The 19,566-nt window shown below is 41.7% G+C and overlaps 1 protein-coding gene across 1 annotated transcript in view; it reads left to right on the top strand.

Moving 5' to 3' along the window:
* Positions 1–19,566, top strand: part of PHLPP1 (PH domain and leucine rich repeat protein phosphatase 1) — a 143,094-nt gene that overhangs the window by 58,897 nt on the left and 64,631 nt on the right. The window lies entirely within an intron of this gene.

Raw genomic sequence — 19,566 nt, forward strand, 5'->3', positions numbered from 1 at the left:
ATTTGAAAGCCTTTTTGTCATGATTCAGATCACTTGTCCTAGTTTCCAAAGCCTGACTCAATAATGTCAGCTTGAGACTTACAATGGGATATGTCAGTATTTATTCTACCTCTTCTCCGCTTCGTAACATCCTAGTCCCATTATTTCATCCCTGTTCTTATTCCATTGTTAAATAGCTTGATTCTGTCAAGTTGAATAAATATCTAAATTCTGTCCACTGAAGAATGACTCGGTTTCATCAGCAGATATAAATGACCCACAATTTCTAGAAAATGGAGCAGCACATTGTTCCTGCCTTTGTCTGTCTGTAGGCCACCCCCCTGCGTAAACCCTCTAAACCCAAGATGAAGCAATGAGAACTACAGCTCCTGGTCTCCACAGGCTCTACCTTTTGTGCTCTAAGCGAGGAGGCCAGTTGTGTGAGCCCAGCACCCGTGGGCTATACTTTGGCCACCCATGTGTTCATATATCATGGATGATGGTAAAAGAAATTGTTTTAGCTGCTGATTGCTGCAGACATGCTGAAGTAGCATGTTGCATTTTGTGAATATGATTTGGAGCTAATGAAGCAGATCAGAGAAAAGCAGCCTTTTACATAATGCCAGTGCTTCAGCACTAATATGACTAATCTATTTGGACAAGTAACGATGAACTTCTGAATGGCTTATTGCAGGATGCTTGAGTAACTCGGTTAGAAACAACAACCTTTGTACTGGCACGATAATCTTTTTATATGAACAAGTGGCTAGGTTCTCTTCAGAAGCTGTACTATTTTTGTTTCAGACCAGTGGGATGACACATCTTTGGGCATTGCATTAATAAAAAAAAAAAGCAACAAGGAAAAAATCAACTGAGCTTAATGATAGTTGCAGGCTGGAAAACATTATTTGGATTATCATCTGTGGGTACAGGAGAGAGGGGAGAATGGGGTTGGTGATGCATAGTGATACAGGACAGATAAAACTGCTAATGGCCACTTATAGAAGGTTTGCACCTGCTGCTTAAAAAAACCTTAGGTAATTATTAATTTACCTATAAACTATGGAATTAATTAAAAAAGACGCAAGTTTTAGTGTACTTGGGTTTTCACAGACTCTAGACAAATCTGTCTTAGCTCTGGGTTGAGGGGTCTAGTGGCTGAGTATTTTTGTATTTGGTAGATTCACAGGCATCTTTTACCTTTCTGATCCTGTATTTCTGGTACTATTCTTCGAGCACAGCACATAACATAGGAGACTAATCTCTAGTGATACTTAGGCTGAATGCACTTTTTTTTCTACACAGATTGGTATAATGCTGTTGGCTTGTCCGCTTTAAAGTGTTATATCTGATGTGCTACCCTCAAGGAGAAGAGATAATAAATCAAAATAACTTGCATGTTATATAAAGTATGGGAGTTGATCACATCTATACAATTTTAATAAATTGAAGATGCCTTTTGCCAATAAAAGTGGTATTGTTGCTTTATGCTTTTTCTGTTGAAGCTGGGTAGGCTTTTTAAACCTAATAACAAGACAGTATACCAGAGGCAGCTATCCTGGTTAACTGGGAAGCATGCAGGGAAGCATTCAGCAGCATTGGAGCCTGCAGCATTCCTGTTTTTTCCAGCCTGGCACAGCATTTGTTTTTGTCAGGGGTACATCTGCAGCAAGAAACTATCTATGTCATGCTGGACAAGTCTTGTACTTGATAGCATCATTTATCTTTCAGTAATATATCTCGGAGAAACGTGTCTTAAATGTGTTTTGTTCCTCGTTTGCCTTAGAGCATCACTATCCTTTAGCCTGAGAAAGTTAGAAGAATACATTAAATACTAGCCTTTTTCAGCAGGAATCTTATAATGTGCTTAAGAGTTATGTAGGTAAAGCTGAAGGTGACTTGATAAGAAGTCTTAGGCTTTGAAAGGACAGATTTTCTAAATATGTTTTTTTCATGATTGTGATCTTTTGGCCAGATCTTTCTAAAATTGCTGCTGTCACGCTTCTATCTTTCCGCAGGCTTCCGTTACAGAAGAGTTAGAGCCTGTCTGATGCATCTCTGGGAAGATTATATTTAGTCACAGAGAAACTATTTGTTGCAGCTTTCCAAGAAAGCTACGGTACTGAGGTTATCATTGTGACACTACCTAATTAGGACTGTGAAGTTTGCAAATAGATACTGAAGACAGACTGACTTCATGTATTGAATTGTATTTACTTTGCTCCCAAACACATTTTCCCCTAATGAGAGTTGGATGGACACAGCTGCTCTGCTTGCATCTTGCATAGAAAGCTTTAAAAGTAATTTTGTCTGTATGTTTTTATTCCCCTTTCTCCCCTTTCTCCCCTTTCTCCCCTTTCTCCCCTTTCTCCCCTTTCTCCCCTTTCTCCCCTTTCTCCCCTTTCTCCCCTTTCTCCCCTTTCTCCCCTTTCTCCCCTTTCTCCCCTTTCTCCCCTTTCTCCCCTTTCTCCCCTCTTTTCCCCCCTGAAATGGTAATCAAAGCATAAAATTTAGAAGGCAAGAAAAGCTTGCATTTCAGTCCAGTATCCTGAGGCCTGAGTGCTTTCAGATCATTTCCACATACTCCACACGCAAACTTTACTGAGAGAACGTAAGAATTTCCTTTCCATGTATTGAATCCTGTGTGGTGAAAACTTAATACCACATATGGATTCAGACTGTCTTTTCGCATTAGCTTAAAAAATCTTGGAAAAAAGCACCTTCATGTTCATTATGAAGTAACTGCTTCTAGTAAAAAAAAAAAAAAAAAAAAAAAATCACTGTACTTCCCCCCCGCCAGAGGTGGTCAATGTTCTTATTTTAAAATGACTAAGTTATATAGATTTGGCCATTTCAAATCAAGCTGATAAGACCAGTATCTCTTTCAGTTTTGATTTTGAAGAAAAAGCTTTCTCAATTAAGAAGCAAATAAGATCATTAAAAAAGAAGATATTTGTATTTCCTCTGATTGTCAGGCTCTGGTGGACTGATTAATTTACTTTCCAATAACAGTCAAAGGATTTTGAAACTTATGTGAACTCCTTGGACTCTATTTCATCCCCTCCTTGGAGCTGAAATCTCCAAGTCCAAGTCAGAAGTTCAGACAAAGCCCATTTCTTGGTGAAGAGTGGTCAGTTTTATCTGATAGCAAGCTTTAGTTGGCTTGCTGCACGTATTTCGGAGTGTTAGAACATGCTAGCTGGCTTTCCCCAGAGGTGTCTTACAAATTTGAGTGCCTTGTTTCCAACTTGTTAGGACAAGTTTTCAACTGATTATTTTAAATTTAGAAATCTGTCAAGATTCCTGGACTGTTTATGTGGTGCTCTTGGTTCCTGGTTGAGCATTGGTCTAATATTCATAATGTGCTTTCTGCCATTTTTACCATACATTTAAGGTAGCTTCAGGAAAATGGTCTCTGCTACGTTAAGTAACTGCAATCTTGGTTTACAAGCCTTCCTAACAGGACTTTGGCCTGTTCATTTCATCCTTGGGAAACACGTGAACTGCCGCTGGAGTCAGCTTGTGGAGATGGTGGTGAGTTCTGCCATGGAAGTAACAAAACTTGAGGCAAAGGAATAGCAAAAGCATTTCAAGGAGGGGAAAAAAAAAGTGTTAACTAACAGTGACTATAGGAAAAAGATTTCATTCTCCCCAAGAGCAGAGGCCAAGAAACTTGTGGGAATGTTTCTTGTTGAAATGCTAAGTTGTATAAATGTTTGAGTGCAGCTACTATGCGTGCTCAAAGCCTCTCTGTTTATACACAGTCAAGACAACTATAGGCTTTTGTAGGAAAAAGACAATTAAAGTAAATGTGAACCAAAATGTTTTAAACTCGCCTCGTGAGTGTTCACATTATATTAACAATTCTAATGATAAATAGTTCAGTGGAGCACCAAGAGAAAATGTGGCTAAACAGCTTTTTATATTAGGAGTTAATATGCAAAATGCAAATTGGATGAGGTAAACTACACAGTTCCTTTTCCTTCATTACATTCCAGATCGCTTGTTTACTTTGCTTCAGAAACCTGTGGCAAGCCACTACAAAAACTCAGATTATGTGTAGGACTTGGAGCAAGACAAACAGGAGCAACCAGGGGAAAGCGTTTCACTTTCTGGCCTTGGAGGAGCAGTTCTCCCTCTCGTCCCTACCTCTCTGTAGACCTTTACAGATGTTCCCCTGGTGTGCGACTGTTCATAAGCCTTCCCTGTCATAATCTAGGTGTGATGACAAAACCGAAATACTGATGCCAGGGTCCCTTGAAGCTGAAAGCATTTGTTGGTGACCGTGGCTGCCTTGGTAGTGGCAGGGGTTCCCTTGCTCAGGTCTCCAACCAGAGAAAGCAGCTTTTAGGGCCTTGTCCTTCTCCCCCTACACACACACAAGCATATTAGGAAAAAATTCTTTGTGGGAAGGCTTGTCAGGCACTGGAACAGGCTGCCCAGGGAAGTGGTGCAGTCACCATCCCTGGAGGTGTTTAAAAGATGTATAGACAAGGTTCTTAAGGACATGGTTGAGTACTAGAGTTAGGTTATGGTTGGACTTGATCTCGAGGGTCTCCTCAACTGAAATGGCTCTGTGATTCTATGCAGATGCAAGCACACATGTGGTGCTGTATGATGACGACAACAGCAGTTCCCAGCTCAGCTATAACAGTGCCCAGATTCACCTGTTCGGGCAGCAATAGCTGAGCAGCTGTTCCCCATTTTGCGGGGGTGGGGGTTGAAGATTTGGCAAACTTGGCCTGTTGCCTGATACTACCAGGTGTGTTTACTAACACCAGTTTAGGTTTGTTTCTTGTGTGGGCAGAGTAATGGACCTGCTCTGGGGACTTATGTGAATTCCCTGTGTCCTGCAGAATGCCCTGAGTTTCATCAGCTGCTGAACAACAGGCTTAATTTAACTTGCTGTTGATAAAATAATTACGCCCAATTCCTGTTCTTGCAGCGTCCTTTCTTAGAGTGCCGTCTCCTTGTGTATGCCTTCACACTTAGAATGCTCACCAATGTATGATCCTAAGTTTGTTCTCTTCGTACTTGTTTTTGCTTAAGATATAAGGGAAGCTCTTTTCAAGCACCTGTATTTCATTTTTAGGTTTGTGCATATCCAAAATATGAATGAAACATATGAGAAAATAAATGCTGTTGCTTTCTTCATCTTATACTATCTTTGGTAAAAACATTCTATTGAATAAATTTATGATGTTTCACCTTAAATCTTTTTGTCCTTTACATAGCTGAATGTAATCTGACTAGCTATCTAGAAATCTGCTACTTAAAATGCATAGGAATTATAGTATCTATTAAATCAGTTAACTTGGCTATCGTACATGAAACTTCTATTAAAAAAATCATCAACATGAATACTGCAGTATCTGTTCTGCAGTATCATGGAATGATATCTTGACAACGTTTAGAAATTTTATACCTAACACGCTTCCTTTGTGCAAAGTACATAGTTCAGTTGTAATTAAAATTAATGATTGCTTTGCTCCTAATAATAAATATCACTGAACAAATTTTTGTTTCTGCAATATTATAAATGAAACTAAAGTGCTGACAATTCACAGAGGATTAAAAACCAGCTTGCAAGCATAATATATCCTTGACCACTTCTTTCTGGTTTTTTGCTCGAGTGGAGATGAAGATATTTGGAACATAAATAGATAGTGTAAAAAAAAAATAAAATCTTCAGGAGCCTCATTTGTCTCAAAGGAGGATGAGTGGGCAGAGGAATTAAAAGGTAGTATTTTGGGAAGAATTCTTTCAAAAATCTTTCAAAATGCTTTTGTAACTTAGTCCTGCGAATGTTTCTTAATGGGAGCACTTCACAAACTTCTCCTGTGTTTTTTTTCTGACAAACTTCAGACGTATTTTAGAGAGATCAGCTCTAGCAGTGATCTCTATAGATTGCAGCAACACATCCATAAAATAAAGGCATCCAGTAATGTAGTCAGTCTCTGGAAAGGGGAGGCAGAGGAGGGGATTCTGATCCACCTTCTTTCGTTCCTCCCTGTTGAGTTCAGTAAAGCAGTCAGTGTGATGGCATAGGGAGGGGGTTTCTGTCAGTAGGGTACTTGGTTGTGCAGCCCAGGCTGTTTGCATTCCTCTCCATGGAGGTAACTTGTGAAACGGCCTTCAGAAAAAACAAACGTGATGCGATCTGTGCCTTTGTAAAAATCATAGAATTACAGAATGTCCTGAGTTGGAAGGGACCCATGAGGATCATTGAGTCCAACTCCTGTCCCTGCATATGAGAGCCCCACAGTTCACACCATGTGTCTGAGGGAGTTGTCCAGTCTCTTCTTGAACACTGTCAGGCTCTGGGTGTGTCACCTCCCTGGGGAGCCTGTTCCAGTGCTCCACCACCCTCCAGGGGAAGAACCTTGTCCTCATGTCCAACCTAAACCTCTCCTGGCACATCCTCCTGACATTCCCTCAGGTTCTGTCGTTGGTTGCCAGAGAGAAGAGATCAGCACCTGCCCCTCCTCCTCCCCTTGTGAGGAAGCTGTAGCCCCATGAGGTCTCCCCTCAGTCTCCTCTTGTCCAGGCTGAAAAAACCCAGTGACTTCAGCTGCTCCTCATACAGCTTCCCCTCCAAACTCTTCACCAACTTCATAGCCCTCTTCTGGACACTCTCCAGTAGTTTTATATCCTTTTTATCCTGTGGTGCCCAGAACTGCACACAGTGCTCCAGGTGAGGCTGCACCAGTGCAGAGCAGAGTGGGACAATCCCTGCCCAGCTGGCAATGCTGTGCTTGATGCACCCAGGACACGTTTGGCCCTCTTGGCTGCCAGGACACACTATTGGGTCATGTTCAACTTACTGTTGACCAGAATCCCCACATCCCTCTCCACAGAGCTACTCTCCAGCATCTCATCCCCCAGTCTTTATGTGCCCTGTCGCAGGTGCAAAATCCGCACTTGCCCTTGTTGAACTTCATGTGGTTGGTGACTGCCCAGTTCTTCAATTTGTCCAGATCTCTCTGCAGGGCCTCTCTGCTCTTGAGAGTGTTGACAGCTCCCCCCAATTTTGTGTCATCAGCAAACTTTTTTTAGATGCTAGTATTGGACATGGACAAAGGGTGGAACAGTTCGAGTTGCTTTGCTTTTTTGAAGTAAACAGTTTAAATACGATGTCTCTATAGCCACAATATTTTTTTTCCAATGCTAGAGAAATTATTCATTTCTATAGCAGGAAAATAAAATACTATTATGGTCTGACCACAATCAATATATTTAAACAGACTATCCTGTGCGGTGTATTACACTGAACTCTGTCCAACTGAGCTGCTCTTCTCTCTTGGTATTGAGAGGTCTTGGATTCAAATGCCAGTAAACAAGGTGCTTAACTTTCAGGATGGAGTCCTCAAATATGTGTAGGCACTTCGGACTCTTCTAGGTGTTTCCACTGAGAGGAGAAAGCTTTGACAAGTAGCCCCAGCTTCAAGTTGATCCTACCAGTGTTGTACAAAGTACTCATGGTGAGTATTTACAGGTACCTGTCTAAAATTACCATGAACCAGAGCTAAAGTGGTTCTCCGAATTTTGAAGTTACTGGGGTTGTTTTTAGCACACTCACTTTCCTGTCAAAGCTGAATTTACAAACTTGTTTTGATTTCTCCTAGATAACTTCCCGACATAAAAGAGTCTTCAGAAGATCTAAATCAGACTGTGTACTTGTAAAACTAGACCTTTGTACAGGCTTTTTCTCCTCTTGCTGTGGGTGTGGAAATTTTCAACATTTTTCTTACAGGGATATGTAGCATGAAACAAGAAGCCTTAGTGTAGTCAGCCTTTTGAGGTAACACTTGTGATTGTCCTTTCACAGACCCTTGGAGTGCTTTGGACTGAAAACTAATGGATTTGGGGATGACTCAGATATGTGATAGTGGATTTAATTTAGAAGGGGAATGGAAAAAGCCAATCTCTTCTGTTTTTTAGCTCTCCTTTGTAATAAAACTGTATGACGTGCACTCCTAGACAATTCCCATATGCTATCAGGTTACTTTTAGTCTCTGTGGTAGAAAAGAGAAGAAACGGTGTCAAATCCGATATCTGTGGGCATGCGATAAATCTTCCCTGCCTCTGTTTCCAAGTGTAGAAAGTCATTGGGAAAACGTTGCCTTTCATGTTTCTTCATGATTCATATCTCTCACTCCCCACTGTTTCCTTCTTCTCACTTAATAAAATCAGCTTTGCTTCCCTTGTCTTTGCTTTTTCTCAGGAATATGGTCTGAAGTACAGAGTTTGATGCAAGTTGCCTTTTATTGCTACCTATTTTCATGCGTTGACATACAAGTTTAATGTATGTCAACATAATCCAAACTTTCTCATGTAAATTTTAAAAAGCAAATGCTTGAATGACACAAGTCACTTTAGAGTGAATCAAAGGGTGCGTGTTCCTCAGCAACAAAGCAAGCTGTCGGCAGGCAGAATCGGGGTAGTGAAGCTTTCCAACGGTACCTGCTGATCCTGTCTCTCCTTTTCCATCATCTAGGTTTCCATGTGATTCTTTGAAGCTGTTCTTGCTGATAAGAGAGAAGTGCAAAAGCAGGGCTGTCTAGGAGTATTGTTAGGATCAGTATCTAGCTATGGAGTCGCAGGAAGGAGGGGGAAAGAGGCAACCCCAAAGCGAGTACTCCTGGGTTATTGCAGCTCTCACTCGCAGCTGCATTTGTGCTCTGTGCCACTTAACTGAACTCAAAGCTGCAAACCAGAAAGGCTCTTACTTTCACTAGCTATTTGGAAAAAAAAAAAAAGGTGTTATCTTACTGTATAAAATCACATGCACACACAAATATTGGCTACTGTTATGTGGGGAAAGCAGCCAAGATATAAGCACAAAATGTATGAACTAAGCTTACCTAGCAAGTTTTGAGCAGACTGGCTGATATGATGAAGTCAGATTGGCTTACAGGGACATTGCCCAGCCAGAATTCCTTCTAGTCATAGCATGAAAATCTCCTGTTAATGAAGCTGAGTTTGAAATGCTTCGTGTTTAAGACTGACAGACAGTTCTCTCCAACTAATGTGATCGTACTCCTTCTTCTGGATTTTGTATTTTTCTGTTTTTATGCAACTGAAAGCAGTCACTCAGTTTTTACCTACTAGTTCCTTTTATTTATTAGGTAATGTGGCTTTTGATTGTAGATGTTGATAATTTCAAATCCAGCATTCTGGACTTCTTTCTACAGTGCTAAATTTTGGATGGACTTGACCAAGGCAGCATATACCTCTTTAAGTACTGTTCCATATCACAATTATTTAGGATTTTTTAAACTAGACCTAATTGAGATGTGCCAGTAATAGCCTTTCAATACTGTACAGAATTTTTTTTATATAAACTGCTTATCAGCTGGGTCCTGTGATAAAACTTGAGTTTAGATTTTGATCTATACAGTAATACCAGTACAGTAGTATATTGTAGGAAATGTCATACTTAAAATACTTCACCTTTACAAGGCTTTAGATTACCACATGCTTTTAGATGTATTGTAGAATACCTGACTTCTTTTTTCTGACGAAAGAGGAAGGAGAAAAATCATTGTACTTAGAACTAGAACACATGTAAAGCACAAAAGAGTTCAATCATCTTGCAGTTTGTGGAATTTTATTCTAGAAAATGTTGAAGATGGTATTTGTGTTACATACAAAGTTCATGTGAAACAATCTTTGACCTAGTGTGTGTATTTGTTCCTCTGTCCCTTTTTTTAAACATTCAACTAGCCACATCTTCCATCCTCAGGGCAGATACATGCAGGGATGTGCATGGGTTTGTTCTACTTCTGTTGGTAAGTAGCACAGGTTTCTATTTTTCTGTCATAGTACTAAGACATACCCATGAACTTCTGCCAGAGGCTGTCGTTCCGTTTCAGAGGAGTGCATGTTCAAGTAGTTATTTTGAGCTTAGATTGCTGCACTTCATGTTGAGCATCTAACACTGATAAAACCTGAAAGCTGATGTTAACTTTAGTGCAGTCATCAGTGCAATTTTGCTCTTGAATTCCATCAAGACTTCAGTTTTGCCTAAAACAGTTGGTTAGCTCTGAGCTTTTGCCAATACAGCAGTTGTTTTAGACAGGGTAAGTATCCTTTGAGATGCCAGAGACTTTACTGTGCTTGTGGCTTCATTGTGCATTGGGAGTATAACAAGTAGAATTCAATTTTGCATGACTTCACAAAAATAAATGTGCATTTCCATCATTCTGATCAGGTGTGCTTTATGGGGGCTGAGTTGTGGAGAAAGGGGAAAGATCAGTTGAGCAGTCATTGGGTCCCATCCTACAGAAGCCGTAAATGCCATTATGCAAGTTGTGGTGCTACTGGAAAGTTTGTAAGGCTTAGCATTTTAGCCCCATCTGTTCAATTTTCAACTCTTTAATATTTTTCACCTCCTTAATATTAGTGCATACAGTGGTAAAACTGTTCAGAAAGTTGAGTTTCCTGAAGCCATCTTAATAACGGTTAATTGGAAATGTGTTGCTGAAGTGTTCTTTTTATATAAGGGATGTGACCAGATACCAGCACAAATCTCAGTGGAAGAGTAATTCTGTTTTAAATTTACTTTGAGCAAAAATACTTGGTAGAAGATCTCACTGAACAGCTTCTTCAGTAGCTTCCTTCAATCAATTATAAGTTCAAGATGAGACAGTTTTTTAGTACTTCCTGGAAGCCTCTAGACCGATATCGCAGCTTCTTACAACTTTGTTAAAACACAGGAGCGAGATGACAGGGTTTTTTTATGGTTCCTTCTCAGGATATTTCAGTTATTTTTCCTTGCAGAGGTGGCATATGGTGCTTTTCCAAAGGAGATAGTATTGAGTTTTGCTACTGAAGAGCAGGCAACTCTCTCTCTTTTGTGAGCTTTCTTCAAAACGAAGTATTTGGACGTAAGAACAGAATTCAGCCCGCACCCCATTGTATTTCTAATGCAAGCAGAAGTTGGACATCAAGTGGGCCTTGAGTGCCTCATTGTTTTGCTGAAATAAACAAACCTGCCTGCATGTAACTGGCTTCAGCTTCCTCCAGACCAGTGAGGTAGGTGGGAATGCATAGGGCTGAGAGTTTGAGTATGAAGGACCTGTGTTTCAACTGCAGGAATAGCCTGTAAGGATAGATGGGATGAAGAGTTTAAGAACAGGTGGGTTTTCAGTTGATTTGAGGGGTTGTGTTTTTGGGGTTTTGCTTATACATGCCGTATGCAACTGTAAAACTGTCAAAATATGTTGGAACGGCCAGATCTGGAATTCACTTACTATGGTCCAAACAACTAGCTTCCAAGGCTTTGAGTCTGCTGCCTCCACATAGTAGTCCAGATGAACTTCTACTGTGCTTGCTTGCTTTTAATTGCAAATAGCATCTCGTTCACCACTACATATCCTACTTTAGCCTGTTGCCTTTATTAAGGCTTTGTAGTGTAGAAGTCAGGCTGGTTAATAATGACTGTTAAATGAATTCTGCTGAATCACTCTTAGATTTTTCTTCAGAAGCTTTTGGCTTATGCAGATTGAGATGTAGCTTTTGACAGTAAAGCTACTGCAGCCATTTTCCACTGAAAAATATGTGACACTTGATAGAAAAGATTTTTAAAAACAAAAAAGTAATTTTTGTTAAATTTTGCGTACAATATATTTTAAAGTATTGATACCATAGTTTTAGGGATCTTGGGTGGAGGCAGTGGGTCTTGTGAGAGCAAGAAATTGGGACTGTTAAGGATCAAGAGCACAAGTGGTGTTCTACTCTGTCATTCCAGTTTGAGGGAATGATGAGGGAAGAAACAGGAAGAGCCAGCAGATCAGTACCTGGCTCTGAGCCTGGTGTCACTGCCAGAATTTAGGGTTTTTTTCATCAAGGATTGGTTTACATGACACCAGGCCTGTTGGCAACAGATGGGGTACACCTGTCTCAAAGGAGGGAAAAAGATCCTTGCACAGGAGTTAGCAGGGCTTATTGAAAGAGCTTTTAACTAAATTAGAAGGAGGGAAAGGGATAAAACCAGGCTTGCTAGATGGCAGATTTGGCTTCTTTAGGGGCCTGGTTGACAGAGTGTCTTGGGAGGCAGCTCTGAAGGGTAGAAGAGTCCAGAAGGCTGGTTGCTCTTCAACAAGGAAATCTTGAAGGTGCAGGAGCAGGCTGTCCCAATGTGCCAAAAGACAAGCCATCAGGGAAGAATACCAGCCTGGCTGAACAGAGAGCTGGAATTCAGGAATAAAAGGAGAGTTTATGACCTTTGAAAGAAGGGGTAGGCAACTCAGGAGGCCTGCAAGGATGTTGTGAGGTTATGCAGGGAGAAAATTAGAAAGGCTGAAGTCCAACGAGAACTTAAGTTGGCTACTGTTGTAAAAGACAACAAAAATGTTTCTATAAATACATTAGCGACAAAAGGAGGGCTAAGGAGTATCTTCATCCTTTAGTAGATGTTGACGTGAAGCATAGTGACAAGGATGAGGAAAAAGCTGAGGTATTTAATGCCTTCTTTGCCTCAGTCTTTAATATTATAGTAAGACCAGTTGTGTTTCAGGTACCCAGCCCCCTGAGCTGGAAGACAGGGATGAGAAGCGGAGTGAAGCCCTAATAGTCTGAGGCAATGATTAGAGACCTGCTACACCATTTAGACAAACACACGTGTATGGGGCCAGATGGGATCCACCCAAGGGTTCTGAGGGAGCTGGTAGAGGTGCTCACCAAGCCATTTTCCATCATTTATCAACAGTCCTGGCAAACTGGGGAGGTCCCAGTTGACTGGAAGTTGGAAAATGTGACACCCATCTATAAGAAGGGCTGGAAGGAGGATATGGGGAACTACAGACCTGTCTGACCTTGGTGCCAGGGAAGGTTGTGGAGCAGCTCATCTTGAGTGACATCATGCAGCACATACAGGACAACCAGGTGATCAGGCCCAGTCAGCATGGGTTTATGAAAGGCAGGTCCTGCCTGACTAACCTGATCTTTTATGACAAGGTGACACGTTTAGTGGATGAGGGAAAGGCTGTGGATGTTGTGTATTTAGACTTCAGCAAGGCCTTTGACACCATATCCCACAGCATTCTCCTGGAGAAGCTGCAGCTCGTGGCCTGGGTGGGTGAACTCTGTGGTGAATAAAGAACTGGCTGGATGGCCGGGCCCAAAGAGTTGTGGTGAATGGAGCCACATCCAGTTGGTGGCTAGTCATGAGTGGTGTTCCCCAGGGCTCAGCATTGGGGCCAGTTCTCTTGAATATCTTTACAATTATCTGGATGAGGGCATTGAGTGTAGCCTTAGTAAGTTTGCAAATGACACCAAGTTGGGTGGGAGTGTTGATCTGCTGGAGAGTAGGAAGGCCATACAGACGGATCTGGACAGGCTGGATCATTGGGCTGAGGCCAATTGTATGAGGTTTAACAAGGCCAAGTTCCGGGTCCTACACTTGGGTCACAACAACCCCAGGCAGCGCTACAGGCTTGGGGAAGAGTGGCTGGAAAGCTGCCTGGGGGAAAAGGATCTGGGAGTGTTGACTGACAGCTGGCTGAACATGAGCCAGCAGTGTGCCCAGGTGGCCAAAAAGGCCAACAGCATCCTGACTTGTATCAGCAATACTGTGGCCAGCAGCACTAGAGAATTGATTGTCTCCCTGTACTGAGCACTGTTGAGGCCCCATCTTGAATCTTGTTTTCAGTTTTGGGCCCCTTATCATAAAAAAGTCATTGAGGTGTTGGAGAGAGTGCAGAGGAGGGCAAGGAATCTGGTGAGGGGTCTGGAGCACAAGTCTGATGAAGAGTGGCTGAGGGAACTGGGGCTGTTCAGCCTGGAGAAAAGGAGGCTGAGGGGAGACCTGATCGCTGTCTACAACTGTCTGAAAGGAGATTGTAGTGTGAAGGGTGTTGGTCTCTTCTCCCAAGTAGCAAGTGATAGGAGAAGAGGAAATGGCCTCAAGTTGTGCCAGGGAAGGCTCAAATTGGATGTTAGGAAACATTTCTTCATGGAAAGGGCTGTAAAGCATTGAAACAGGCTGCCCAGGGAAGTGGTGGAGTCACCATCCCTGGAGGTGTTTAAAAGATGTGTACGTGGTGGTGCCTAGGGACATGGTTTAGTGGTGAACTTGACAGTGTTAGGTTTATGGTTGGACTTAATGTTCTTAAAGGTTTTTCCAGTCTAAATGTTTTTGTCATTCTATGAATGATGAAGTGAACAAACACTGAACTCTGTGTCAGTGAGGAAGAAGAGAGGGATGTTTTCTGCATTATGAAATTCATACAAACCTTTCCTTCAGTGAGGATTTAATGTAAGGGGAAGGCAGGATTATTGCTGTAAAACCAGTAACTATGTTTTATTGTATCACATGATATATTGATAATGCTTGTCTTTAAGGTTGATCTTCCTGTAAGGTAGGAATATATTTCACAAAGACTAAAGGCTTATCTGTCTTCTGCTCTGCCAGCCTTGTGTTAAAACTTACAGGAATTTTTAAAAGTCTAAGTAGGCTTGAGTGCGAAAGTTCAACCACTGGTTATGGAATGGTTTGTCGGGTGAAATTTTGCTCTGCATATACTTGTTCTGTTACCTTTGCAAAAGCATCCTCAGTTGGTTGCTGGTAGTGACTACTTGTGAATCCTTGGTCTTAGTCAAATATAAAACCTGTGTATTCTATGCTGTTCTTAAATGATGACAGTGTGAACCTTTGCAAGGAAAAAATACTTACAATACAATACTTACAATACAATAACTATGTAACTGCAAATACGTTTTCTTCATAAGTTTAAAATAAAGATGAAAGCAATACAGTAGCTTCCAAGGTTCTTTTTTTTTTTTTTTTTTTTAATTTTTAAGTCCAACTTGCTGCTTTATTTTTATACATCTCATTGCACTGGGCCTTGCCTGAAGTCATCACCGCTGTCCTTAGTTTGACAGGAGTACAAGGGGAAGCAGCCTTAAATGACTGAGAAGCTTCAAAAATGTTGCAGGCAGTAGCTTTATCTGTATTTAATGAAAGGGTTTGAGCAAAAGTAGAAATGTGCAGAATGATCTGGCAGTAAGGGCTCAGTACCAGCTATTGTGGCACAGTTTCCCAAAGGGTGGGCAAAGACGCTCAGGGGCTTTTCAGTGTTTTGAGCTAATTGAGGCCTCATTGTGCTTATATTTAGGCAAGACCAGTGCTGAGCGTGGAGTCGCAGGCTTGCAGGCAAGGCAGGTGTGAGGTGTTCCTGATTTCAGTCCAAAGGGATGATGGGGACAGTGCTCCAGGTGTGAACTGAGACGCTGTCACCCACTCCCCTGATTTCACCCTGCTGGCTAGGAAATAGTCCAGCTTTCCTTAGTGGCTTCAGACCAAAGTCTTCAAAGCTGACTGGTGGTTTTCAAGGATGTTTTTTTTTGTCTCCAATGCATACAAGACTTGATGTTCACAGGGTGTTAGTGTGTGAAATATGTTATTTCTGAAATGGCTTGCTGAAAGCTGTGGGTGGGTTTAATTACATATCCTCTCCAGCAGCAGCCACCGTGTTACAGCTCTGGCCCCTACATGCCATTCCTCTGCTCCCCACGCTGAACTGCTCACGGTGAGCTGTCCCTAAGGCCTCAGTTGAAAAGAGAGGCAAGAAATTAAAGCAGCCTGTTTTGTCTGAAAGGGCTTAGGGACAGGCTTACCGCGAGCAGCTGATGCAGTAGGGTTGACGCAATGCTGGCCTCAGGCCAGAGGCCCTGCAGTGTGCAGATGAGGATGACGACCTCTGTAGCTGGCCCAGCTGTAGCATGAAAAGGACATCCCTAAATTAGGCACTCAGAGTCATTCAGTCACTTCTGCAAAGCCTCAAACTTAGTCATGATTCCTACTGAAGAACTTAAGCTGCTCTTACTGCTGATGAGTGCCCGAGATGGCTCAGGGCGGGCAGTTGCTCCAGCTGGCCGAGCTGGCTGCACCATGCAGGTCTTGGAGAATTTTTAGTTTTCATTCCGTCAGACCGATGTTAGTAATAAAAATAAGACGTGCTGCACAGAAGTGAATGCATTTCTTATGTCAACACTTTTCCCCACTCTTATTTTGGTAATGTCTTAAATCGTTCTTTAGAGGCAGGCTTTATTGGCTGTACTTTTCAAACAGAGGGGAATAATAACTACTTGCAACTTAATCAGCTGTATGGCTGCAGAGAGAGTGTTGTTTTTTTTTTTCCCTGAGTACTTTTATGTCCCGTAATGAGCTGGTATTTTATAACTTCTGATGGTAATGTATTCCATGTGCCTTCCATCACTAGGATAAAAGAGCTTTACTCCAGAATCCAAAGCAAGTAGCCATGGGTATTTATTTAATAAGGTTTGAAGCCTTTGCACTAGGTGGGATGTCAGTATGTTGCATACCCAGAACTTCCTCAAGCTGCTCATGGTGAGGTCTTAGCGGTCTTTCCATGATGTTAAGGAACTGTTGTCCCATTCATGCTTCCAATGAAGTAGGGTGTAGGTTTCATAGTTCCAACAACAATGCCACTGTTTCAGTGAAATTCCCTGCTTTTCTCTGTCCATGTTCTAAATACCACTACTTTTCCTCTAGGACTTAGGACAAGTTAAAACTGAGAGGAATTCAACAATGAATGTCAAGATAGCCAAATGAGTGGTCTGCTCATAATTCCTTGAGGCATCTCCTCTCATGCCTCACACAGAACAAAAGTCCTGTTGTGGGGGTGCTTAGGAGTTGCTGTAGTCTTGGAGTCCTGACAGGAATGAAAAATAATATTTTTATGGTTTCTTGTTAAAATACTCAAACTACCCTGGTTGAACTTAGCATTTGAAAAACATTTTCTGGTATGCAACTCTTCTAGATGTTCTGGCATATTTGCCTCCACTCTGATCTAGGCAACAGTAATTATCTTGTAAGTTTTTGGCAGGATTCAAATTTATGTTTCAAGCCACAAAGGATCATCGTTACCATTTTATCTGCACAACTGTCAGCTTCAGTATAATATCACAGGCCCCTGTGAAAACTCATCTGCTCCATTGGGTTGTAGTTAAAACTGAAGAATAATGTGAACCTTGCACAGTCTTGTGAATTTTGAACAGGAGGTCTTTGAGACAAATTGAGCAACATAATTTCAGAACTGCTGGTGCTTTTACTGAAAATGGTGTTTCCACTGGCACTGGTAGGTTACCTCAAAAATAACTAGTTTTTGGTGGTAACACTATGGTTATGCCATAATTGTGGTCTTTGATCCTAAGCCTAAAGGCATTCTGGTGAAGTCCAAATTGTCCCATCCCTTCTGTAAACTTGGAAGAAAAAGGTCGTTTGCCTTCTCATTTGATGCTTTTCCAGGCCATGGAAAAGGCATGTACACTTCTGAGCCCTGTCCTTGTCCCCCACTCACTAGCGTGTCAGGTATGAGTCCCCTCGCGGGAGCCCTGCCATGGGGCACCTGCTGCTCTGCCCCTCACGCGAGGAGCAGTTCTCACATCCCAACCTCCTTCTCTTGTGGCAGAGGTCCCTGTTGTTTAAACTTCTCCTGCTTTTATGCTCTCCTGGCAGCAAATATCCAAGCTCTTTAAAGCTGCAGTCTGTCCAAGTTAATCTTTCAGTAGGCAAGGCTGATTCTTGTCCCACAGCTTTTGCTCCCAGTTACCTGCAAAACTTCTGTGAATTTAGGGATCTGGTTCCATGACTAGTGGGTATGTCCTTGAATAACCTCTGCTTAAAATCAAAACAAGCCAGTGGCGTTTGACTGTCTGCCTGCACCCTCCTCCATGATAATAGAACACTGTGTTACTAACAGATCTCAATGATTACAACCCTTTAGCAGGAAGAAAACTGAATGATATGTGAGCAGATTGCGTCTGGGGCAACAACATGCAATCCAATATTAACTGTGGGTTTTGCAAGTTATAGAATCATAGACTCCTAGAAGAGCCCAGGTTGGAAGGGACCTCGAAAAATCATGTGGTCCAACCAGATGGTTGGTTATGTAGAGAAGTAGACATGAATAGGAAGAGAGAAACCATTTGCTTTAATTATAGTCCCAGTATTTTGTTTCTGTATGTTCTCATCAGGAATCTTCTAGCTTTCATGAAGCAAGGGCAGTACTTACTGGGAAGAAACACCTTAAATTCTTAGAGTATGAAGGAGCTATTGTTTAATTTATGTATGTAACTTCAGATTATATATATATATACATATTTGTATCTGTCTATGTCTTTCTGTAAGAATAACTGAAGATTCTTACCGTGATAATTTTCCCTTCAAATCTGAAGTTCGACAGAAAGTACAGTTCATACCCAGCATGAATACTTCTAGTGATAGCTCTTTTCTGGCTTTTCTAGTAAACATTTACTGATGGTACTAATTGTTACTGTGACTTGAGACTTACAACCTCTGTGAATTCATATGAAATTTGAAGAACTGCCTTTTAGAGACTTCTGAGTATTTTTACAGATACAGCTGTACCTAATTTCATGTAGCTGGTCCAAGAGAGTGGATTGTTTAGTCTGGTCCTAGGAAGCGAGTTTCTCGGGCTTCTGATCTTTTTTTGTTTCCTGAAACTCTTCTGAAGACTAACTTTTCAGCGTTCTTTGTGAAGTGTGGGCACCCAGCGTGGTAGTCACTTTACCGCTAGGCTGGGCAGGGTAATGTTACTTCTCTATTGCTCCTGAATGCTGTTGTGTTTCCTGGCAAGCCTCTTGGCTGCAGCACTGTAACGGGAGCTCATCCTCTTTGTTACCTGCCATAATCCCAAAGAACTTCTGAGGTTTGGTATTTTCCAGGGCACAGGTCTGCCCATTTTAAGTGTGAATTATGCCCTCTGTTCCTGGATGGGTAAAGTTGCATTAGGCTGTATTGTTAAATGAGCTTGGCTTCCCAAGGGACTGAGCTTGTGCTTTGCAGTCCTGAGGAGTTCCATTAGCAGTGCATTGTGCTTTTCCAGTGAAGTTGGCATACAGCCAGAAACAGGCCCTAGAAAAGGATCGTAAAATGTCATTTTGAGGTGAAAGTGCCCACACCCCTGACAACAATTCCTTATACAGCCATACTATTAATACTTCTCAGGCACTTTTTACTCCATTACAGAGATGTTATTTCTTCCACATGAGGTTGATTCTTTCATTAATACTTTGTGGCATGGAGTCCATCATTCTGCCCAAGCAAGGTTACTTTAGCAGCCACAATTTTCATATTCCAAATATAAAGTTTGATTCAGCTTTTGCGTTTAATTAAGGCTGAGTTGGTCTGGTTTACTTGTATTCCCTATCAGTCTTTCTGTAGCTTTGCAAAGAATGGATGTCCCCTGTCTCCGCCTATTCTGTCAGGCTTAAAGAAAGTGTTTATCCACAGCTTTTGTGCTTGGATTTGAACTTACTTCACAGTGAAATTACTGCTTTCTTGGGGCACCTATTTTTATATTAGATGCTGATACCCTGCAGGAATAAAAGTTTTGGTCTTTTAGCTTCAAGCAACAGTGATGTTCGTGCCGATCCAAACTGGCAGACATCAGTAGCCTAAATGCTAGTGTTTATTAGAGCAAAGCAAGGCTTGAGGGTAACTATGCCAAGTCTTGGCTCATTAAACCGGCAGGAAGATTCAAGAAGGCTGCTTTTAAAGATAAGAGCAAGAATTGGCACAGGGTAGGCAGGGACGAG

The sequence above is a fragment of the Nesoenas mayeri genome (genome assembly GCF_963082525.1).
Source record: "Nesoenas mayeri genome assembly, chromosome: 2".
Lineage (NCBI taxonomy): Eukaryota > Metazoa > Chordata > Aves > Columbiformes > Columbidae > Nesoenas > Nesoenas mayeri.